General features: G+C 45.2%; 1 long non-coding RNA gene across 1 annotated transcript in view; it reads right to left on the reverse strand.

Moving 5' to 3' along the window:
- The window catches only part of LOC309968714, a 133,083-nt gene extending 108,625 nt beyond the window's left edge, over positions 1-24,458 (reverse strand). The window contains exon 1 of the long non-coding RNA XR_014326592.1: positions 24,405-24,458. This is a non-coding gene — a long non-coding RNA (uncharacterized lncRNA). The remainder of the gene's footprint in view (positions 1-24,404) is intronic.
- Positions 24,459-24,714: the final 256 nt, after the last annotated feature.

Below are 24,714 nucleotides of genomic sequence, written 5' to 3' on the forward strand. Positions count from 1 at the left end.
GTACTAGTCAGGGATCTCCAGAGAAACAGAACTAATTAGATAATAGAGAGACATACAGAAAGAGATTTATAGTGAGGTATTGGTTCACATGATGATAAAGGCTAAGAAGTCCCACAGTCTGTAAGTTGGAGTCCCAAGAAAGCTAGTGGTATAGTTCTAGCTCAAACCTGAAGGCCTAAGAACCAGGAGAGCTGACAGTGTGAGTCCCAGCCAGAGTTCAAAGGGCCCAAGAACAAGCACCACTGATGTCCAAGGGCAGGAGATGAATGTCCCAGCTCAAACAGAAAGCAAATTTGCCCTTCCTCCACCTTTTTGTTCTATTCAGGCCCTTAACACATTGGATGACGCCCAGCCACATTGGTGAGGGTGATCTTTACTCAGCCTATCAATTCAAATGCTAATATCTTCCAGAAACATCCTCACAGAGATACCCAGAATTAATGTTTCATCAGCTATCTGGACATCCCTTAGCCCAGTCAAGTTGACACATAAAACTACCCATCACACCATCCTCCAAGAGGTTAGTGTTGAGTGTTACTTTATCAGAGCTTCTTCTGTTTGGAAAGCACCCACCTGTATTTTAGAACAAGAGCTCTGAAGAAGAGCAAAGTAGCAGCAGCCTAATGGAACTCAGCTGGTTATGGAGAGGTCACGCGAACAAACCTTCAAAAACATACATTACCTACTTTTAGATGAGAACTTTTGGCCCACGGGAATATCAGAGCGTTTCAACTAACAAACCTCATAGGGTCTATAGTAGGTTATACGGCAAAAAGAAGCGTCCATGTCTTAACCCCCAGAACCTGTGAATGTGACTGTGTTTGGACAAAGAGTCTTGGCAGACATTAAAGGTCCCAAGATGAAATTATCCTTGATTATACAACAGATGGCCCCTCAATCCAATGCCAAGTGTTGTCCTAAGAGGCACACAGAGGGGAGACAGAGGGGTAAGAGGAGACAACCAGGTGAAGATGGGGCAGAGATTGGAGTCACGCAGCCACAAGCAGGGGAATACCTGGAGGAAATAAGGCAGGACTCTCCCCTATAGCCTTCTTAGGGAATGTGGCCTCCAGAACTACAAGATGATAAATTTGTTGGTTTTACGTCACTCGGTGGTAATCTGTTATGACAGTCCTAGGGAACTAATACAGTATCTAAGAGCAAAAGAAACCACATTCAATTCCAAGAAACGATTTGAGCTCATCCAGAGCCATGTAAGGAAAACTATAAAATGACAGGAAGAAAGGTTGAGCACAGTAAAGAAGACAAAGTTTTGAAATCACAAAAAGTAGGTCAAAAAATTTTAAACTCAAAACAATTAAGTTTTTTTAACTCAAAACAAAAATGAAGTGCCTGTGCTCGTACGTGCAATTCTCCAGTCCTTTGAAGGAAAGCCGTGGTACGTTCTGTTTACAGAGCGTTTCAGTAACTGCTGACGCTGTTTTCACTGTGTGGTAAAAGCTGTCCAGCCCTCACCATGAAGGCCTTATCGTTACAGTGCAATCTGGCCCAACTGCCAACATCTGCGCCTCTTTACCCGGGGTTTCCTCTGGCCACCAGAGCCTGCTCTGCCTGGGACACATGGCAAGGTGGAGTGCTGGGAAATATAAGGCCCCAGGAGTATCCGTCAAGCAGGGTTTAACTGGAGTTGAGATATACACTCCCCCATGCCCCAAATCTTGGCTGGGATCCTCTGACCACTGAGTCACCAGCAGGACTAAGCCCCAAATGCCTAGAGCACTGACCTGCTCCACGATGGTTGCCTCCCTTCCCATCTCCTCTCCCTACTCCCCTACCAATGTCTCCTGGGATCACCTCCCAAATAAACCACTTCCCCGTAAATCCTTGTCTGCTTCTTGAGGAGCCCAAACTAAGACAGATTGCAAAAGCACTGAGCTGGAAGCAGTTCAGAACCAAAAAGCATAACATGAAGCCTCTGTCTTCTTTAAGAATTCATTTTGAACCACCTGCCGATTTCATGTTAACATTAGAAAAGGATCTAAATGTTAAACTGGCCTTGCTTGACATCCACATCTGCCACATTTATTCCAAGGAGACACACGCTGAGCTGCAGAACTCCCCTCTCTTTCTCAGCCTCAAACCCACCTTCCATCAAGAGGTGAGTTCTAAACCCAAAATACATCTCACATCACTCCACTACTCTCCTTTGCCACTGCCACTTCTCTGCCCTGATCCATCCCATCGCCACCTCCTGATAGATTGGCCATCACCTGCTAGGCTGTCACAACAGCCTCCTGACTGGACTGTCCCTTCTTCCACTCTGGACTCTTGCAATCTACTCTCTGCAGAGCAGCTAAAGAAGTCACCTAAAAACAGAAGTCAGTTAGTGTCACTCCCTTCAGAAAAATCCTCAGCAGCTTCCCACTGCACGCAGAATAAAATCCCAACTCCTCCTCTTGGCCTCCAAGATTTCCCCAGCTCCCATCTTAAGCCACTGTCCTCTCACAATGCTCCAGGAGCCTCAATTTCCTCGCAGCTCCTAGAATGGACCCAACCTCTCCCAGCCTCCAGAACTCTGTGCTCGTCCTTCCCTCTTCCTCAGATACTCTGCCCAGACTCCGTATATAGGACTCCTCCATATCTTTCAGCTCTCCTTCTCGGAAGGTCTTCTCCAATGACCTTCTCTAAAATCATCCATCCATGTACCCCGTTATATCATCCTCTAGCATTTTACCTTGTTTACTTCCTTCACAGAACCAATAACAAGTGCTATTTGTTTCATTTCTTTGTTATTCATTCATTCAAAGAAATATACACTCAGCCCTTATTATGTGGCAGATCCGGTCCCCCTGCCAGGTGTGGGAGGTTTACAGTGATAAAAAAAAACAGCCACAGCCCCACCATCACTGGGGAAAGAGTCTATTGAGAGAGATAGTTTTTTAAAAAAATAATAACACATGCAATTTAAAAACTGGCAAAGTGAGAAGTGTTATATACAGGGTACCATGAGACCTCAAACTAGAAAAATTTGGCCTAGTTAGGGAAAGCATCCCCAAGAAAATAAAAAATGATCCGAGGGTCTCTGCAGGAAAGGGTTAACTCAGCAGACCTGGGTTGTTCAAACCCTGCACATTCCCAAGAAAGGTTAGGATGGGCCCTGGAAGATGAGCTCTGAGCCCTTTGGAATGTTCTGCCTGTCAAGAGTGTTTCTGTATGCCTGAGGCCCTGGGCCACGTGGTACCAGTGTGATCAGCTAGTTTATGTTAACAGTATGATTATGGAGAATGCCAAGTTTTTCCTCTGGGAGGTTGGAGTCTGAGTAGCTGAGGTCGGTCACAAGGTACTGCCGGCTTACGTACAATCTTCAGTTAAAAACCCTGAACACCCACTTGGGCGAACTTCCCTGGCTGCCACCACTTTACTCGTGTTGTCATCATTGGTGGGAGGATGAAGGGGGTCTGTGCAACTCCACTGGGAGAGGACACCTGGAACCTTGCACCCGGTTTCTCCTGGACTCTGTCCCATGAGCCTTTTCCATTTTCTGATTTTAATCTGTTTCTTTTCACTGTAATAAGCCGTAACCATGAATACAACAGCTTTTCTGAGTCCTGTGAATTCTTCTAGCAAATCATCCAGCCTAAGGTTGGTCTTGAGGCCCGCAGACACAGGGCTAAAGAGAGCATTCAAGACAGAGGGGACAGCAGGCCCCAAAGCCCTGTGATAGCCCTGAGCACAACAATGTAAGAAGCCTGACCAATGCTAGTTAGGTGGGAGTGGAAAGACAAGTAGGAATGGGATACAAGATCCCTGCATTCTCTCTTCACCACGAATGGCAGCCCCATAACAGTGGACACGGACCACGCTTGTTTACCAAGGCATCCCTAGCACCTACCATGATGCTTGACACATCGTAGATGCTCAAAAAATATTTGTTAAATAAATGGGTAACAAAGGAACAAATAAATAAATGAGTGAGTGAATGAATGAATGAATCTGGGCTTTATGTTACATCCTATAGCAAAGGTAATTATTTTTTTTAATTGAAATGTAGCTGATTTACAATGTTGCGTTAGTTTCTCGTGTGCAAAGGTAATAATCATTGATAATTGTTACCCATAATCATTTCTCAATAACTCAAGCTTGCTCAGTCGGATGTAATTACTTGGATAATACAATTGCAGCAAGACAGTCAAAACACTAGAAAAAAAAACTTATCCTAAAATATTTCAAACTTCATCTGAAGTTTGCAGATGATTTCCTGAATGTGCTGCAGTAACACATGGAAAATGTAGAATTTACCTGCAGGATGGACTTTGAACTTGCACAGTAATAAAAGTTCCTTATAACTTCCCAACTTTTATAACTTTCCCCTGAGTTAAGTAGGGGAAAGTTAAATGGGGTCATTATTGTCCCCATTTTATAGACAAGAAACTACAAAATTACTGCTTTGTCCCAAGTCGCAAGCATATCAGCAGCAGAGCAAAGATTATACTTCTGGACTTCCAAATGTTCCTGGAACGGAGCTCATTACCTTCAGGGAAAAGCAGATTGGAGGAGAGGAAGGGAGATGCGGCCTTGGGTAAGGTCAGGCTCTGACGCTCACTAGCTGAGTGACACGGACACATCCAAAGAAAATTCCCGTTGAAGCCTGTGCATATAATTACTGGTGCAAGGATGCCTACTTAGCTTTCATTAGATTCTCAGAGCAGTCGGTGACCCCAAAATGGTGAAGAACAGCCAGTATCTATTTGCGTGGTCAGTTACCAACAGGACGAGAAATGACTGTGTTCAGGTTCTGGAGTGTGACTGGTTTGGAATCCAGTTCAGCTATTCCTAGTTCTTTCCTGAAGTCTGTGGCTCAGTTTTCTCATATATAAAATGGGGATGAAAGAATACAGACCTCATGGAGTCACTGTGAGGACTAAACAAGATAATGCCTGTAAAGTGGACAATATAAGGCGCATCTCAATAAATGTCAGCCACTGCCACTATTGCCCCAAGTCATCCAACATGGAAATCTGTGGGGTCCTTGTGGGTCATGCTCTCCCTCACCCACAGCGTTCAATCAACAACAACTATGACTGATTTTCAACCTGAAACTCCTCAATTCATTCACCTCGTTTTCACCCAAATTTCATTTCTCTAATCAAGGTCCTAGCCTGTCTTCCAGAAGACCTCCATGCTTTGCCACCCTTGAATCCTCCCTCCACTGGGGTGACCAGTAGGCACTAAAATCCTAACATGACTTAAGGCTCTAAGACCTTGGCCTAAACAGGGCTCTTCACACCACGCTCCAAGGGGCCTCTTGAGTGGCTGTGGGGAGGTGAAGCCCCTGCCATTCTTGAACCAAAGCAAGGCAGGCGCGTGGATTCTGTACACTGGGCTTCCTCTCAGTGTGAAGACAGGGCTGCACTGCTTCAAACAAACAAAACAAACAATCAGACCAAAAAAAAAACAGACAAGCAATCACACCCACCACTCTCTTTTGAAGAATGGCGTAAAAGGTCCTAAACACCATTGCAACATGGTCCCCGGCTGCATCTTTGCCCTTTTCTCTATTTCCACATCCCTCCCCTCCGCCAATATCATTGATCTAGATGATCCAGGACAGCGCTTTTCAATTTTTCTGGTCTCAGGATCCCTTTACAGTTTTTTAAAGTATTGAGCCTCAGTATTGCCTTTTCTATTACTACTGAAACAAATTACCACAAACTCAGTGCCTTAAAAACAACACAAATGTATTATGGTACAGTTCCGGCAGTCAGAAGTCCATAATGGGCCAGCGGGGCTGCATTCCTTCCAGAGGCTCTAAGGCAAGTAATTATGATCCGTTCTGATGCAGGACATCCCTGAGTCAGGCCTTGCAAAAACAATTTCTTATACTAAAAACCCCATTCCCTGGAGCTAGAAGTACTTAATTTCAGTTTTCACCCTTGCCATTAATACCCACCTGCTGATGCCAGAGTACCTGTTCCAAGCAGGGCCGCTGTCTTTTCTCCCCTTTCTCCCTCTTACTGTCGGAGTCACCAAAACCGGACATCTCAGAACTGCCGCTAACGTCATTTGGAATCTGGAAATGGCCCCCATCTGTCAAGCACTTCCTGTGTACCTGGCATTTGTTACCTCATCCTGTGCTTTCTCCCCTTCCGTCTTCTCCACAACGCCTTGCCAGAGGAATGGCCATTATCCTCATTGGACCATGAAAGGGGACATTCAGAGAAGCCATGTGACTTCCCAGCTCACGCGATGAGAACACAGGGTTCACTGATCTAGAGAACAGACACCGTCCCCCACCACACAGCTGACGGTCTCCGCCAGGGTGACAACCCCTGCACACGGGGCTCCAACACAACTGCGCTGTTTCAGACAGTTCTTGTCCAGGAAGATGAAGCCCCAAATAACTCTGTTCCGGGAACTTTCTGAAAATCCACACATCCAAACTACAGACTATTCAGCTAGCCCACGTCGGGGTGAATGGGCCCTTTCTCAGAACTCTCAGCGGAGGTCATCAAACCGCTGCTTACTCTGCAAGGCTCACTTGCAAACCACACCTCACCACGCGCAGCAGTCCCCCACCACCGTACCTCAAAGTGTGTCCCCTCACTGTCAGGCCCCTGCTTTGAAAGACCCACATTCACCAGACCCCTAAAACACTATCGATTTCCTGCCTTTGAAACATCACTTCCCCTTCTGTGATGTTCCTAAGACTGGTAATGTAGCAGTCCCCCTACTGCAATGAGCAATGTCTTTGGACTTGCTTGATCAACAGGTTATTTTGCCTGACAGTCAGAGTGAGAGCCGACAGTCAGTCACTGGTTTCTCAAGTAGCTTGTGTGCATTCCCAACGTGTATCTACATTCTCTTCAGGTCCCTCGAGCAAGTTAACCTTCACAGGTACCTTGTCCAACAAAGCAGTGAATCACCGATGGTACATCTATGGGAACCCTGCCTCATAGTCAACCTGGTTCTGCTCCAGCCTCCAGAGTACATATCCTAGACTTATCCCAGATAGTCTCTGGTCCCCTTGTCAGTTTCCATTGTATGCTACAGCCAGTTAGAGTCTATCCAAGAAAAGATCTAGAATTGCCTTGAAGATCCCAGTTGCACTAAAAATACACCTGGCATTTAAGGGCTGGGACAGAAATGAAATTCCCCGGGTCCATATACCAGTAAGCTTTCACTGCATAACAAATAACCACAAAACCCCATTGTCATACAATAGGCATTCACTTTTCACACTTTTGAGCTCAGCTGAGGTTTGGCCTGGGGGTTCTGCTATCTTAGCTCAGCTCAGTCACATGTCTGAGAGTTGGCTGACTCTCAGCTGATCTAGACTGGCTTCGACTGAGGCTACTGGGGGTGACTCAGCTCGGCTCCTCTTGTCTCTCACCCTCCAGCAGGCCACCCCTGGCATGTTCTCATGGCGATGCCAGAGGATCAGGAGATCAAGTCCCGCTGCTCAAGGCAGTTACAGGCCTCTGCTTACGTCACATCTGCTAACATCCCACTGGCCAAAGCCTGAGCTCAGGTCAAGCAGGGAGGGTACTACAGAGTTCTATGGCAAAAGGCACAGGTGTAAGGAGAGGCAAAGAGCAGGGGCCAGACGATGGCTTCTCCTCCAAACCTCTACCTCACAACACATGCTTCTGTACAGCTCCCCATAAAAAATAAGTTCGTCCCATGAGGTTCAATCCCTGGGTTTCGAGTTTATAAACAATTTGCTTAACAAATCAAGACAAGAAAGCAGACCCTCTTGCATTTTTCATGATTTCTTATTCCTATAAGATGTCATCCCTGTCAACCCCATCATTTAACAGATAAAGGTACTGGGACCCAAACAGCTGAAAAGACTAATTGAAGTTTACATAGTTCTTTGCAACAGAACTGAGTCTAAAGTTCAGATTTCCTAAAACCTAGTCATTGTAGCTTCTACTATTTCTCCAGTTACCTCTGCCATAGCATTTGCATTTGGGGCTGACATTGTAGCACTTTAAACTGAGTTGAGAGAGAAATCCTTCTCATCCCACATAAACACTGTGTGCTCTACCAGAAAGAGGCAATGCATCCCCAAAGCAATTTGCACCCATAGAGTACAGGGATCTCCTCCAAACATGCACATGACCTAGCGCAACCCTAACTTGCAAAATCCAGGAGAAGGTGAGCTCTCAAATGCACACTCAGCATCCAACTCAAATCTAGCCCACTTGGTTCAGCACGCTCCCCAGGGCAGGCCTGTCCAGCTCCTGTTCAAATACAGCTTCGTTTTGCTGACAGCAATTGCGCCAGCTGAGCGACTCTTTTGAACCACACAACAAAAAGACACCAAAAGAGGCAGCTTTCAAGATCTAATCTATGGGTAAGACCACACCTCCCCAGGCAAGCGGGGTGGCTGTCAGCTGTCGACGCAGGGCCACGTTCCAGGGTGAAGCAGCCCAGAGCCTCTGCCCAGAGCCACCCCCTCGGCCTGATAAAGGCCTGGCTCCATCCCACAGGCAACATTCCTCCACAGAGCAGCTGCACTTAGGTTTTCATACATCCCACTGTCCTGTTGGTTTAATGAGGCCTCTTGGGCACTGTGCTTGTAAATGACAGTCATCGTAATGCCAAGGCCACAGAGACACAAACCATCTTGTGTGCTGTCATCTCAGAAGCTTGCACCATAAAAGGAAAATGTTTTTCACTTAAAAATAAAATACGATCATAATAAAATCTACATGACTGTCTGGAATCTATTAATTTATTAATTCTCCTCTAGTCCGACAAGTCATTATAGCAAAGTGGTGAAAAGCATAAGCTTTGGAGACACAAACAAGTCCCACTCCACACTTGCTGAATGGCACAAGTTGTTAAACCACTTAGACCTCCAATTTCCTTGGCTAGGAATGGATATCAAAATTCCACCTTCCTCAAAGGGCTGCTGGGAGACTGAGCGAGGTCATGCGTGGACAACACTTAGCTTGACATCTGGTATTTTGTAAGATCTCAACAAATATCTATATAATTTAAATAAAATAAATGTGTGTGTGTATATATATATATTATATATGTAGTTTATCTTACCAAAATATATGTGATACTGGAAAAGAGCCAAAATTAAGTGTGTGTGTGTGTGTGTGTGTGTGTGTGTGTGTGTGTGTGTTTGTGTGTGCATCACTATTAAATAAACCTCTTTACCAGGTCTTAATCCCTTCTCTACCAAATCAGAGAAAACGAGTTACTATTTGGAAAGTGATTACAGAATGATTACAGGCAATGATAAGTGCTACATAATTGTCGGCTATTACCTTTATTCTTTTTGATCACGTTGTTGTTATCATTATTGAAAAAGAAACAAACTCTAGAACCTCTGGAACTGGAATTTAGTTAACTTGACCAATTGATTAACTAATGGGCTTCTTTGCTCTCCAATTTTGGGAGAAAAAGGAAGGTGAAATCTTATAAGGGATGGAGATGAACTATGGTTAGAATTAGGTTAGCGTAGGGGTCAAAAAAACTAGGACCACAAGGCAAATCTCGGCCACTGCCTACTTTGGTAAGTAAAGTTTTATTGAAATACAACCCCACTTGTTTACACATTGCCTATGGCTGCTTTTGCAGTACAATGGCAGAGGTGAGTAGTTGCAAAAGAGATCTTATGACCAACAAACCTAAAATATTTACTCTCTGGCCTTTTACAGAGAAAAATTTGCTGACCCCTGGGCTAGAAAGAAAGCAATGGGCCCAGAACAGCCTTTGGTACATAGTAGGTCATCAGTAAATACTTGTTGGAAAAAATGAATGAACTGAATAAATAAAAAGGCAGGAAGCAGCTGATTTACTGCTGGTCCTGACCTCTCAAGGACTTCATGAAGTCACAACCACTTCCTACTGATGTGTCAGCTCTATTCTTGTCCCAGGGAATTGTTTGAGCCATTGTTGGGAATGAATAGGGCATAAATATCACCTGTAAATCAGACACAACAGTACTGGGTCCCTGCCAGTGGGTTCCAAGGGTCCCATCCTCTATTCAAGCAGAAGGAGAGAGGAAGCTGGGAATAGCGGAAAATACCCTGAACTTTACATTGAGATAATATAGGGAATAGAGAGAGGAAAGGGGGCAGACTCTAAAATGTGCATTTTGTCTCTAGTTGCAGCAAAGGAAAAGGATGTGGCCTATTCCGAATCCTGCAAAACTCTACAGAGAGCAATAAGTGAAGCAGACCTCCACATCAGAGAGATCAGTGAGCACAGGCATTCTGAAAACAGAAACAAGATAAAACCTTCGGTTTAGATTTGGCTAAGGCTTGGGTTGGACGAAATTATTTGGACACAATTGTCTGCTAAAACTTGTATCAAAATCCCTAGCTGAGGGGCCTAATCAAACTTACAAGCTGTTGCACAGCAAAGGAAACTATAAACAAAACAGAAAGACAACCTACGGAATGGGAGAAAATATTTGCAAATGATGTGACTGACAAGGGCTTAATTTCCAAAATATACAAATAGCACATGCAATTCAACAAAAAAAAAAACCCCAAAAAACCCAATCGAAAAATGGGCAGAAGAACTAAATAGACATTTCTCCAGAGAAGACATACAGATGGCCAACAGGCACATGAAAAGATGCTCAATATCACTAATTATTAGAGAAATGCAAATCAAAACTACCATGAGGTACCACCTCACACTTGTCAGAATGGCCATCATTAAAAAGACTACAAATAACAAATGCTAGAGAGGATGTGGAGAAAAGGGGATCTCCTACATTGTTGGTGGGAAGGTAAGTTGGTGTAGCCACTATGGAAAACAGTATGGAGGTTCCTCAAAAAGCTAAAAATAAAGCTGCCATATGACCCAGCAATCCCACTCCTGGGCGTATATCCAGAGAAAACTCTAATTCGAAAAGGTACATGCACCCCTATGTTCATAGCAGCACTACTCATAATAGCCAAGACATGGAAAGAACCAAAATGTCCATCGACAGATGAATGGATAAGGAAGATGCGATACATACACACAATGGAATACTACTCAGCCATAAGAAAGGATGAAATAATGCCATTTGCAGCAACACGGATGGACCTAGAGATGATCATACTAAGTGAAGTAAGTCAGAAAGAGAAAGACAAATACCATATGATATCACTTACACGTGGAATCTAAAATATGGCACAAATGAACCTACCTATGAAACAGAAACAGACTCACTAACCTAGACAACAGACTGGTGGTTGCCAAGGGGGACGGGGCTGGGGAAGGGATGGAGTGGGAATTTGGGGTTAGCAGATGCAAACTATTACATAGAGAATGGATAAACAACAAGGTCCTACTGTATAGCACAGGGAACTATATTCAATATCCTATGATAAACCATAATGGGAAAGAACATAGAAAAGGAGTATATATATACAGATATCTGAATCACTTTGCTGTACAGCAGAAATTAACACAACATTGTAAATCAACTATATTTCAATTAAAAGTTTTTTAAAAATTCCTAGCTGAAATGTGAATGCCAGGTCTTCCCTCCTCGGAATAAGGGCTCTGTGCAGGCCCAGGCTCATCTTTGATCTCTGTTTCCACCCACAGAGCTTAGCACATTGCCCTGTGCTAAGGGGCCTCGCATACGGGGCCTGAGCAAGACCAGATGAAGAACTGAGGCAGGTCTCAAAGAAATTGTGAACCAGCTGTCGCAGAAGGCTACTGGATAATAAGATCGACACCTGAGGACATCCTTGGCTAAGAGATCTGGAGCTGGATTCCTGGATCCACAGTTTGCCCTGAGAATTTGGCCCAGTATCTCCCTCACCTCCTAGTACCAGTAACCTGAATTTCCTCCAGGAAACTATCCTTTCCCTATTCCCAGCCATGTGCTTTAGCTGATGACCCCTTTCCTAGTCCCAGGGATGGCTCCTAATTGATCTACATGTATCACATCCCTCTAGCCATGTTGGCAAGCTATTTTATAAGAAAACCACTAAAATCTCCACGTCTTCAGTATAATAGGGTTTATTCCTTGCTCACATAACTGTTGGGTGACTTTCCTCCACGCAGTGATTTAGGGACCCGGCTCTTTCTGTTTGGTTGATCTGCCCACCTTATACACACGGCTCCAAGGTCGCCCTGGGGGTCATCTCCATTCCAGTCATCCAGAAAGGAAAGAAAGTATCAGGATCATGTCACTTCTACCCATATTTATCAGCTAGTTCTGTCACAGGGCCACATCGAACTACAAGGGAGGTTGGGAAATGCCGAGCTGTTTACACAGAAGAAAGAGATGCTTGATTTGGTAAACACTGAGTTTGGTCTCTGCCACAGATGCATTTAACTTAATCAGAGCCAATGATGTGTGAAGATAGGTTTATGAGAATTCTGGAGAAAAGATATTCTCTTTTCCCATTGATTGGGTGGGAGTGGGGGGAGGGTGCCTGAAATCCTGGGACTATTAAGCAATCTGGGAATAGGGCTAGCCTGGAAAAGCAGAGCTGAGACAAGGATCGTAAGTCATCATTCGAATCCCGAATCAAGCGATGCCTGAGCCAAGCCTATCTCGGGAGTTTTCACTATTGAGAACCAATACATTCTTTTTTTTTTTTTTTAATTTTATATTGGAGCATAGTTGATTAACAATGTCGTGTTAGTTTCAGGTGTACAGCGAAGTGATTCAGTTATACATATACATGCAACTATTCTTTTCCTTTCTTTTCTTTTCTTTTCTTTTTTTTTAATTTTTGGCCACACCACGAGGCATGTGGGATCTTAGTTCCCTGACCAGGGATCAAACTCGTGCCCCCCGCATTGGAAGAGCAGAGTCTTAACCACTGGACTGCCAGGGAAGTCCCCATGCATCCGTTCTTTTTCAAATTCTTTTCCCATTTAGGTTATTACAGAATACTGAGCAGGGTTCCCTGTGCTATACAGTAGATATACATTCCTTTTTGGTTTAAGCCAGTTTGACTTGGGTTTTCTTTCACTGGCTACTAAAATTATCTAAGTTATACCATTACTGTTGGCTATCAAACTCCACCCTCCTCTCCTCTCAGTTCTATTGATGGCAAAGAGGCAGCAGAAAGAGGTTAAGAGTTCAGAATCTGTAGCTAAACTGCCTGGATTTGAACCCCAAGCTTGCCCTTGGGCACATGACATCTTGGTCCCTCAGTTTCCTCACTGATAAATGAGGAATAATAATAGTACCTGTGGCATAGGATTGTTGAAGATTCGTGAGATCACAGGTAAATGCTGAGAATAGAGCATAACACTGAGTAAGACTATAGAAATACTTGTCATTATTATGCAGTGCTGTGCCAGACCTCTGTTGCTCCCACTGACGACACTTCCAAGACTCCATCACCTTTTCAGCTACTTGATGCTTCCCCAGTCTCTCCTCTCTTTCCCTCCACAGCCCTCTCCTCTCCACCCCTGCCTCTCCTACTATCTTAATGGGCATGGATTGTGGGGGGAAAATTCTTTTACTACCCAAAACAGATCCACGAGCTCAGCCTGCATGAAATGGACTTTTGGGACCTTCCAGGTGTCATATACTAGCAACTAGTGATACCCACAAGCCAAAACTGTCCAAGACGCAAAACTGTATTTTCCATCTATTGGGACTGAAAATCCTCCCTTGGAAGGTGGCAGGAGGGGACCCAAGTACACAGTCCAAAATGCCACTTTCACGCTATTAAAATGTAAGGGACATAAATATACGGAAGATAGGTATTAACAACATTAGCAAATGTTAATAATTGTTGGAACTGGTTTAAGGGTACGTGAGGGTTCATCATACTCTTTAATCTCATATGTCTGAAAATTTATATTTTATGATAAAATGTTTAAAAAAAAAAAAAGTAAGGGACTTGAGGTGCTCCATGAACCAGAGGCAACTGTTTATTTTCTCAAATCACCTGTCAAGGCCCCATGAAACTTACTTGACATGAAATTTAGCATCTCTTTCTAGAAGATTCCTCCCCACCCCATCTCCCCATAATCCGCGAACCCCAAGGAACTGTACAGTCCAAAAGCGGGGCTCACGTGGCTCCCACGCCCAGGCTGGGAGAAAATTGGAACCTCAGGACCTGTCATGGCCCCTTTTCGCCACACGGGGCCACTGTTAAAAACAGATGCTATAGGTCCTCGCTGCCGTAGCTTGCGAGGGTCCTGGTACCTGCGCAGGCTGTCCTGAACTGACTCCCCAAGGAAGTCCACCCTGATCCCCGTGCCAAGCGCAGCAAGCGGGCCTGTGGCACTCCCAGGGCGACCACTTTTAGGGATCGGCTCTTTCAGTCCACATGCTGAGCCGCCTTCTAGAACATCAGCCAACCCCAGACTCCCAGAATCAGGATTCCTTCTAGCATCCTCCTCAAGGCTTCATTTTTTCAAATTGGTTGCATTACGCCTCCTTTCTGAGGAGACCATCCTCCATGGCTCCGAGGTGTTGTGCATTTGGAAGGGAAATTGCCCTCAGTGATTCCAAGCGGCACCTCTCTCTCGACAGAAAAGGGCACACGACACATTTAGAATCAGGCAGCCCATCCTGCGACAGGACCAAGTCGGTCTCTTGCTAATTCCTCGTGTGCGGGAAGGGAAGCGAGAAGGAAAGGAGCTTGAGGTCTGTGCAGTTCACCTCTGCCTGCCACCCTGTCCAGGTTTTTGCGGGCTCTTACTTCAAGAGATTGCTTGCCCTGCGTCTGCTGATACAACTCCTTCCATTATTTTTATTAAATCTACAGGACACGGAAGAAAATATAAATTTTGTGTTTCTTTTTGCTAAAATCCCATTGACTGTCCTTTTTGGACTGTTTCGGATAGTCTGTGGACTATCAGGGGGTGGCTCATATGCCTTTAGAGCAGGACCACAAAGGACCACAAAATGAGCCATGACTAAACGACATGAGATTTTTTTTAACTTGTTTTTTACCTAATCTGCATCCCAAAGCATGCGGTAAGTGATTTTTTTATTATAATTTTTTAATAACCTCAATGCATACAAAATTTAGGTAATCATTATACAAATATACAGTGTATTATAACAAAGGCTGGCAGTAGGTGTATTCTTTTAAGAATAGGATTAAAAAATCAGATCTTTGCTTTTTCAACTGCCTGAGGTTTCTTCTCCCTGTTTTTCCTTCTGCACATTCTTCTCCTGCTGTCTTCCTCCCTCACTGTCTCACACTTTTTACCCTCTTGAGGTTTCATTGTTTTGCTCCCTTGATTGTTGGCCATATCCAACTGCAATGTTTTAATCAATTATTTATTGAAGAAAATATAATATTCCTGTTCTTTAAGAAACAGCTTTAGTGAAACTTTTTTTTACATCAAAGACACAAGCATACACCGGATTATGAGAATGTAAGGGCTAAAATTATAAAAAGCTTCTAAAAATGTCATAGGGGAAAAGTTTCATGACATTGATTTGGCAATGATTTGTTGGACATGACACAAAAGCAGAATCAACAGAAGAAAAAAGATAGACAAATTGGACTTCATCAAAACTAAAAGCGATTTGTACATTAAGGGACACTACCAACAGAGTGAAAAGACAACTCATGGAACTGGGAGAAAATATTTATAAGTTATATACATGATAAGGGATTAATATCCAGAATATATAAAAGACTACAACTCAACAACAAAAAACAAACAACCTAATTTCAAAGTAAAGGACTCAAATAGACATTTCTCTAAAGAAGACACACACATGTTCCATAAGCACATAAAGAGATGTTCAACTTCATGGATCTTTAAGGAAATGCAAATCAAAATCACAGTGAGATACCACTTCACATCCATTAGGATGTTTTCTAGGAAAAAAATTAAAATAACAAGTGTTGGCAAGGATACAGAGAAACTGAAACACTTGGTCACTCTTCCTGGGAATATAAAATGCTACTGGCGCTGTGGAAAACATATAGTAGCTCCTCGAAAAATTAAACAGAACTACCAGATGAGCCAGCTGCTGGAGGAGGTCACGGAGAGGACACTGACCACCGACTGACCCTGGCATCGGAAGCTCTTCACCCCTCCCCTGTCCTTGGAATGTGCGTTCCGCTTGCCTTCCCTGAACTAGTAGCTGCCCCAAGGACACAGCCTTGAGATAGCAAGGGGTTGTCGAGACCATCTGGACAGTATAAGTGACTGAACCCTGTTAAAGCCTCTATATAAACTTTTACGATTCTGGCAGGCGGGCGCGGAGATCTGCTCATCTTGCAGCCCCCGTGACAAGCCTCGTAAGTAAGTCCCTTAGCTTGTTAAAACTGCACTTACCAATCTGGAACCATCTGCCTCTTTCTTGGGTCTCTCCTAGCCTTCAGCGCACAGGGGCCGGTTTCAGATTTTACCTGGGAAGCTCCCAAGTTTATGAACGGACACCGGCAACTCCACTCTCGGGAACGTGAGAGGATTTCAATCTAAAATGGACCCGGAGGACAGGAAATGGAGGCCCTCAGGCATGCGCCCTGGGAAGAATGAAACTTACCACCTGAGACTGATTTTCCATAAACGCCTGATTCACAGAAGACGGAGACTTATCTCCTGACCAATAAACGTCCGCCATGAATCCCTCCCCATCCTCAAGCCAGTGAACTCGCTGATTGGACTCTGGCTGGACTCCCCGCTCTTTGCACTACTTGCTCGTAAATATTGATACAACCCACCTCAAACCCTCAATGACTCACCTGTGGCTTATACGGCATGCGTTTCCCAAACTGCAATTCCTCTGCAATTCCTGAAAAAAACTCAATTTCTGCTCATTTGAGCTTGCCCCAGTTTACCTCTTTATTTGGGTTGAAAGGTCTAGACCCAAAAGAATTGAAAGCAGAGACTCAAACGGGTATTTGTACAACCATTTCCACAGTGGCATTATTCACAATAGCCCACAGGTGGAATCAACCCACGTGCCCATCGAAGGATGAATGGGTCAACAAAACGTGGATACATATACAGCGGAATACTATTCAGCTTTAAAAAGGAAGGAAACTCTGACACACGATTCAATATGGATGAACCTTGAAGACATTCTGCTAAGTGAAATAAGCCAGACGCGAAAGGACAAATATCATGGTTCCACTTATATTCGGCACCTGGAATAGTAGTCAAATTCACAGGGACAGGTAGTAGAATGGTGGCTGCCAGGGGCTGAGGGGAGGCGGGAAATGGGGAGTTAGTAGTTAAAGGGTATGGAGTTTTGTTTTGGGATGATGGAAAAGTTCTGGAGATGAATAACGGTTATGTCTACACAACAGTGGGAACATACTTAACGCCACTGAACTGTACACTTAAGAATGGCTAACATGGTAAATTACATGTTATGTATATTTACCACAATAAGAAAAAGAAAAGAAAATGAATTCCCTTTTAACTTATGTACCCTCGAATTGTATTTTTCTTAGGTCACTGGTCCTCAACTAGAGAGAGGCAAAAGAAAAATGAAAGAAGAAAAACTTTCTGGTGCAGATCTCCAGGAAGACTCAGAGAAGCTAGAACAATAAGTCAAAACCAGAAGGGACTCAAGGTTTGAGCTCTTGAGGAGCTCAAGAATCCTAACAGTTACGTGGCTCGTCCAAGATTACACAGCTCATAAATGGGAGAGCTAACATTTAAACCCTGGAGAATGTATGACAGTTTGGTGATTTCCTCATCTTGGAGTAAGAAGTTGGGAAAGATCTATTTCAAATGGTTTTGGGGTCTTGTCTAAGAGTCTATGACAGCTCCACATCCCCCCCTATTCCCAACAAAGGTATTCGCTCCAGCAAAGTGCAAGGGGGCAAGATGTCCTGAAGAACTGCACAGACCACCCCAGCCACTGAAGACTACACATCTCGAGGACCAACCCTAGGCTGGGGCTCCAGTGAGGAATGTGGGGGGGTGGGAACGTTAAAGTGAGAGATGGGTGGAGTTAGGGCATAAACCACCGGTTTATGGGTGTCACATTGTTACTTAGGACAGACAATGTGGGGGGGGGTGTGTGTGTGTGTATACTAGACTCTTTTCACAGAGCCTTTTTAAAACTTATCTCCCTTTCATCTGGAATACAAACACAAGGGATAGTTGGTTAACATTTGAAAGCTTCCATCAGAAGCCTAGAGGCCAGAAGTAACCACCAGTTCAGTATCTATGCATCACAGTAACACCAGGTAGTGAATTTAGTATGATACAGATAGGGATGGTTTTTCAATATTGAAATTAATCATGATCATCATCCCATTTTCCTTCCCTGCTGGAACATTCCCACGAGCATACAAAAATGCGGTTATTTCTCACATCTTCCAAAAATCTTTCCTTGACTCATTTCCACCCTCACCAGTTACTGCTTTATTCCTTTGCTCCCCATTTGCTGCAGAACCCAATTTTTAAAAAATCCATTTGCTGCAGAACCCAATTTAAAAAAAATCCTATTTCTCTCCTCTCACTCTTTCTTAAACCTATTCCATCCAAGTCTTCTTCCCTACCTCTTCACTGAAATTGCTCTTGACAAGTTCACTCAAAGCCTCCATGTGGCTAAGTCCAGAGACAGCATCAGTCCTCTCCACCTCTCATCGTTATTGGACACAGGTGAGCACTCCCTCTTGCCTGACCCATTCTCTTGCACCTCTTCATATCAGTGTCCCTGGAGCTGGGATCTACTCTCTACCTACTCCCACTCCTTTGGTGATGTACCCTGTCCCAAGGCCTTAAATAAAATTTACAGGGCTGGTGACTCTCAAATGTCTACGTAACTCCAGACTCATTTCTTCAACTACTGCTTGGCGTCTCCATCTGGGTATCTAACAGCCATCTCCAACGTATCATAAAACTGAATTCCTCAATATCCCCTACAAAATCCTGCTTTACTCACACCCTCCTATCCCAGAGGATAGCAACTTTATTCTTTGAATTACTCAGGCCAAAAGCGTTGGAATCATCTTTGACTCCTCTCTTTCTTATTTGCCCCCCATGCAAACTATTGACAAATCTTCTTGGTCCTCCTTGTGAAATATATCAAGAGTCTGACCCCTTCTCATCACCTCCATGCTCCTCCACGGTTCAAGCCACCATCATCTCTTGCTTGGTTTATTGCAATGCCTGTTGAGAAGCCTTCTCACTTGCTCCTCCAAGGTCCATTCTCAGTACAGCAGCTGGAATGATGGTTTCCTAACAGAAGCCAGATCATGTCTCTCCTCTACTCAGAACCCTCCAATATTTCCCAGAACCCTCACAGAGGCCCTCTACCTTCCACCTCCCACCACCATGTCCACCTAAGGGCCTTTGCTCCTGCTGTACCCCAACTGGAATATTTCTCTTGATTATTCACTCAGCAAATTCCCTCACCAACTTTCAGTTCTTTCTCACCTTTCACCTTTTCAGTGAGGATTACCCTGACTGCCCTACTCAATATGCCTTTTCTAGCTCTCCAAAAATTCTTTACCCAGCCCGGCTGTCTCTGCCTTAAAATTCTTGATAATTTTTTAGCAAAGGGCCCTGCATTTTCATTTTGCACTAAACCCTACAAGTTATGTAGCCGGCCTTCCTTAAAGATCTCTACTTGTCTCTGTCTTTTTGATTTGTAAAAGAAAGAAAACAATAGTACCCTTTCCATAGGACAGCTACTAATAGTTGATTAGTAATGAATCCTGATTAAGAACTATGATGCTATCTTTTTTTTTTTTAAGTCTTTATTGAATTTGTTACAATATTGCTTCTGTTTTTTATGTTTTGGTTTTTTGGCCATGAGGCATGTGGGATCTTAGCTCCCCAACCAGGGATCGAACCCACACCCCCTGCACTGGAAGGCAGTCTTAACCACTGGACCACCAGGGAAGTCCCTAGGGTGTTATCTTGAAATAACATCCTAATTAGAAAGGTGCCCTGAGGATGGTGAATGCCCAGTAAACATTATGGAATGAATGAACTGGGGGGAGGGAGACCGCTGACAGGGAGGGAGAGGGGGGAAGCCAGAGAGAAACACTGCCCACTTCACAATTTTGCCTAAAGCAGGACCTGCTGACTGGTCTTGACAAAAAGGAAAAACAAAAATCACAAAAAAAAGGAAGTTTGCTGCGTGGAAAGATTTGCCCTAACAAAGGAAAAGGAAAGGGCCAAGGGGACAGGGAGACACGTGTTTGGACACATCCTCTGCCTGGGAAAGCTGACTCCTGCAAGGGCCAGGATCTGATGAGTGTGCAGGAAACCCTTTTGCCCTGTCAGTTCCTAGTAACAACCGGGCGCATTTATTTACTCTCTCAAAGCACGATGCAGAGGAACCAGGAGGGGTGTTCAGGGCCAGGTGAAGGCATGGACATTTATTTATCCATCTGTGCATTCAGCACTTTCCGTCGGTTGGGAAGCATAAAGGAGAAGCGATGCCATGACCCCAATGTACTGCTACCTGGAGACATAGCGCTTCACCCCAAACCAATAGTCTCTTGAGCCCTGGTATTTTTTTTTTTTTTTTTTTTTTTTTTTATTTAGGGCTGTGTCGGGTCTTCATTTCTGTGCGAGGGCTTTCTCTAGTCGTGGCAAGCGGGGGCCACTCTTCATCGCGGTGCGCGGGCCTCTCACTATCGTGGCCTCTCTTGTTGCGGAGCACAGGCTCCAGACGCGCAGGCTCAGTAGTTGTGGCTCACGGGCCTAGCTGCTCCGCGGCATGTGGGATCTTCCCAGACCAGGGCTCGAACCCGTGTCCCCCGCATCGGCAGGCAGACTCTCAACCACTGCGCCACCAGGGAAGCCCAAGCCCCGGTATCTTATACTCGCAATAATAACCTTTCTATAAATTCAGCCCCTGAGAAATGGCAGTGTACTAAGAGGACGCCTCTCCTTGAAGATTAAAAGTTTAAACTATTTCCAAATCATGAACAGTGCTACACAGGTACATGTGGGGTGCACCATGTGAAGTTTAGTCCATTTTTGACTTAAAAGGGTGATGTTTCGTATGGTTCGGCCTGATATTTACCTCTGCAGGCTGATGAAACAGTTCAGGCAAAACACCACCATGACAATGAATCCCAGCTTAAGGGCAGCCCCACCGCACCGCTGCACATCCCAGCTTAAGGGCAGCCCCACCGCACCGCTGCACATCCCAGCTTAAGGGCAGCCCCACCGCACCGCTGCACATCCCAGCTTAAGGGCAGCCCCACCGCACCCCTCCACATCCCAGCTTAAGGGCAGCCCCACCGCACCGCTGCACATCCCAGCTTAAGGGCAGCCCCACCGCACCGCTGCACATCCCAGCTTAAGGGCAGCCCCACCGCACCGCTGCAAATCCCAGCTTAAGGGCAGCCCCACCGCACCGCTGCACATCCCAGCTTAAGGGCAGCCCCACCGCACCGCTGCAAATCCCAGCTTAAGGGCAGCCCCACCGCACCGCTGCAAATCCCAGCTTAAGGGCAGCCCCACTGCACCGCTGCAAATCCCAGCTTAAGGGCAGCCCCACCGCACCGCTGCAAATCCTAGCTTAAGGGCAGCCCCACTGCACCCCTCCAAATCCTAGCTTAAGGACAGCCCCACCGCACCCCTCCAAATCCTAGCTTAAGGGCAGCCCCATCGCACCCCTCCAAATCCTAGCTTAAGGACAGCCCCACCGCACCCCTCCAAATCCTAGCTTAAGGACAGCCCCACTGCACCCCTCCAAATCCTAGCTTAAGGGCAGCCCCACCGCACCCCTCCAAATCCTAGCTTAAGGACAGCCCCACCGCACCCCCCCACATCCCAGCTTAAGGGCAGCCCCACCGCACCCCCCCACATCCCAGCTTAAGGGCAGCCCCACCGCACCCCCCCACATCCCAGCTTAAGGGCAGCCCCACCGCACCCCTCCACATCCCAGCTTAAGGGCAGCCCCACTGCACCGCTGCAAATCCCAGCTTAAGGGCAGCCCCACTGCACCCCTCCACATCCCAGCTTAAGGGCAGCCCCACTGCACCCCCCCAAATCCTAGCTTAAGGGCAGCCCCACTGCACCCCTCCACATCCTAGCTTAAGGGCAGCCCCACCGCACCCCTCCACATCCCAGCTTAAGGGCAGCCCCACCGCACCCCCCAAATCCTAGCTTAAGGGCAGCCCCACTGCACCCCTCCAAATCCTAGCTTAAGGGCAGCCCCACTGCACCCCTCCGAATCCTAGCTTAAGGGCAGCCCCACTGCACCCCTCCACATCCTAGCTTAAGGACAGCCCCACTGCACCCCTCCGAATCCTAGCTTAAGGGCAGCCCCACCGCACCCCTCCACATCCTAGCTTAAGGGCAGCCCCACCGCACCCCTCCAAATCCTAGCTTAAGGGCAGCCCCACTGCACCGCTCCAAATCCTAGCTTAAGGACAATCCCACTGCACCCCTCCAAATCCTAGCTTAAGGACAGCCCCACTGCACCCCTCCAAATCCTAGCTTAAGGACAGCCCCACTGCACCCCTCCAAATCCTAGCTTAAGGACAGCCCCACTGCACCCCTCCACATCCTAGCTTAAGGACAGCCCCACTGCACCCCTCCAAATCCTAGCTTAAGGACAGCCCCACTGCACCCCTCCAAATCCTAGAATGTTGGTTTCCTTTGAGAAAGTCATTTTGAGGGATTTAAGCCAATTCAGATGACTTGGGGGAGAAAATAATTTACCTATAGTCCTCTAGGATGCACGCAGATTTCAAGCCAACCACCAAAGGTGTTCAAGGCTTAACGAAATTTGGAGGGAGAGAAATCTTAGGGTGAGAAACGTGAAAAGAAATGGTTTATAATATCCTGTAAATGTGGAGAAGCAGAGTGGATATCATGTCACTCGACCCCCTTATTTTATCATAGAGGTTGAAGGGCTTGCTCGAGGTCAGGGTCAGTGGTTTGGGGCACAACTGGAGCCTGACCCTTGTATGTATTGAACCAACTCTCTTTTCTGAACCAATATTCATCACAGATGGAAAGAGTCTGGGACTTGTGGATTAAAACCATTTCGTAAGAAATAGAAAAATATTTAACACAAGTTACAAGAATTTGATTTCCCAGGTATCAAAATAATAATCCAAAAGAAAAAGATGTGGAAAAAACTCACCAAGAAACAAGGACATTTTAGAATGAGTCATTTAGAGGAGATTGCTATGGCAGAGCTGAGTGGCATCAAGAACAGAAAGAACTGATCTTGGGCTCAGGGAATTTAAAGAAAAAAGAAGAGTATGTTTCAATAATGTTGGGGGGGTGATGGTGGTATTTTACTTAAACTATCCAACCTGGTTATCTATATAGCTGAGAAATTTTCACTTCTGTGAGTTATTCTGTCAATCATCTGTATTGAGCCCCTGCTGTATATCAAGCGCTCTTCCAGATGTTTGAGATCCATCAGTTAAGTAAACAGACAAAAATCCCTGCCCGAAATGAGCATGTGTTCTAATTAGGGAGAGAGGCAGCAAACAATAAATATAATACACTTGTGGACTGTATGGTGACTTAGAAAGTGATACATGCCAGGGAGATAGAAAAAGATAAGGATAAGGGCTTCCCTGGTGGCGCAGTGGTTGAGAGTCCGCCTGCCGATGCAGGGGACACAGGTTCGTGCCCCGGTCCAGGAAGATCCCACATGCCGCAGAGCGGCTGGGCCCATGAACCATGGCCGCTGAGCCTGCGCGTCCGGAGCCTGGGCTCTGCAACGGGAGAGGCCACAACAGTGAGAGGCCCGCGTACCGCAAAAAAAATTTAAAAAAAGAAAAAGATAAGGATAAGAAGAAGCAGGAGTAGCGGGGTGGGAGCTTTCGGTACAGTAGTCTGCATAGGTCTCATGGAGAGGGTGGATGTGAACAAAGGCTTGAAGGAAATGAAGGAGTTAATCAAGTGGCTCTTTAGGGGAAGATTTTTCCCGGACTAGACAAGTCATGAAGGGAGAGGCATGCGTGGCAGGTGTGTGCTCCACCACATGCTCTGTAGAGCTGGTGTGGTAACTGGTCCTGGAGCATGGCTAAGTGCTTTTACATAGAATAGGAAGCCTCAATCCATCCAATTTGCCCATGTCATGCTATGCCATGGACAAGACGACCAGCAGATCACGGAATGGACCATCTGGAATCGGTGACACTTCAGTTCTGGCCCAAGTATGCCTGTAGTTGTATGAATCACAACCGTATTCCTTTATATTTGCTCTTCAGGACTTCTGGTGGTCATGACCTTGTCTCATGTGACAACAAGTAGACAGGACTAAATTCAGTTTAGCATTTTAATGACCGAATTAGATGAACCACAGATAATCCATTCATCAGCTTAGGCATCAGCTATCAGAATGGTGGTCTATCATAACAGGCAAAGCACACGATTAGAGTAAGATTACCGGGCATCTGTTACTAGCTCATGCTAACTTACTGACACTGAATAAATCACTCAATTCCTTTAGGCCTCCATTTTCATATCTACCAAATCAAGATATCACCTTTTACCCAGTCTATTTCCCAAGGCTGTAATAAAATTTAAGATAATATGTGCAAAAGTATGGTGGAAGTTATAATGCACGAGGCAATGTTACTTACCCACTTCTGTGTCCTCAGAGCCCAGTACAGTGTTTGGCATTCCATAAATGTCTGTTGAATGAATGAAAGAATGAGTGAAATTTACAGTGTGATGGCAACTAAAGAAAAAAAATCATCCTATTAACACGACATATGTCTATACAATCAAAGGTATTAGGGAGTATTCGGGACAACTACCTATATAAATCAAGCCAAATAAAATATTACTTAGACTTTTACTTGAAGACTTTTTAAAGAGGTTATTTCAAACCATGATATTAAACTACAGGCTACTCTCAGTTTAGCTTGTTAAGTCCTTTGATTTAGAAAA

This window comes from Leucopleurus acutus, assembly GCF_964270905.1.
Source record: "Leucopleurus acutus genome assembly, chromosome: 11".
Lineage (NCBI taxonomy): Eukaryota > Metazoa > Chordata > Mammalia > Artiodactyla > Delphinidae > Leucopleurus > Leucopleurus acutus.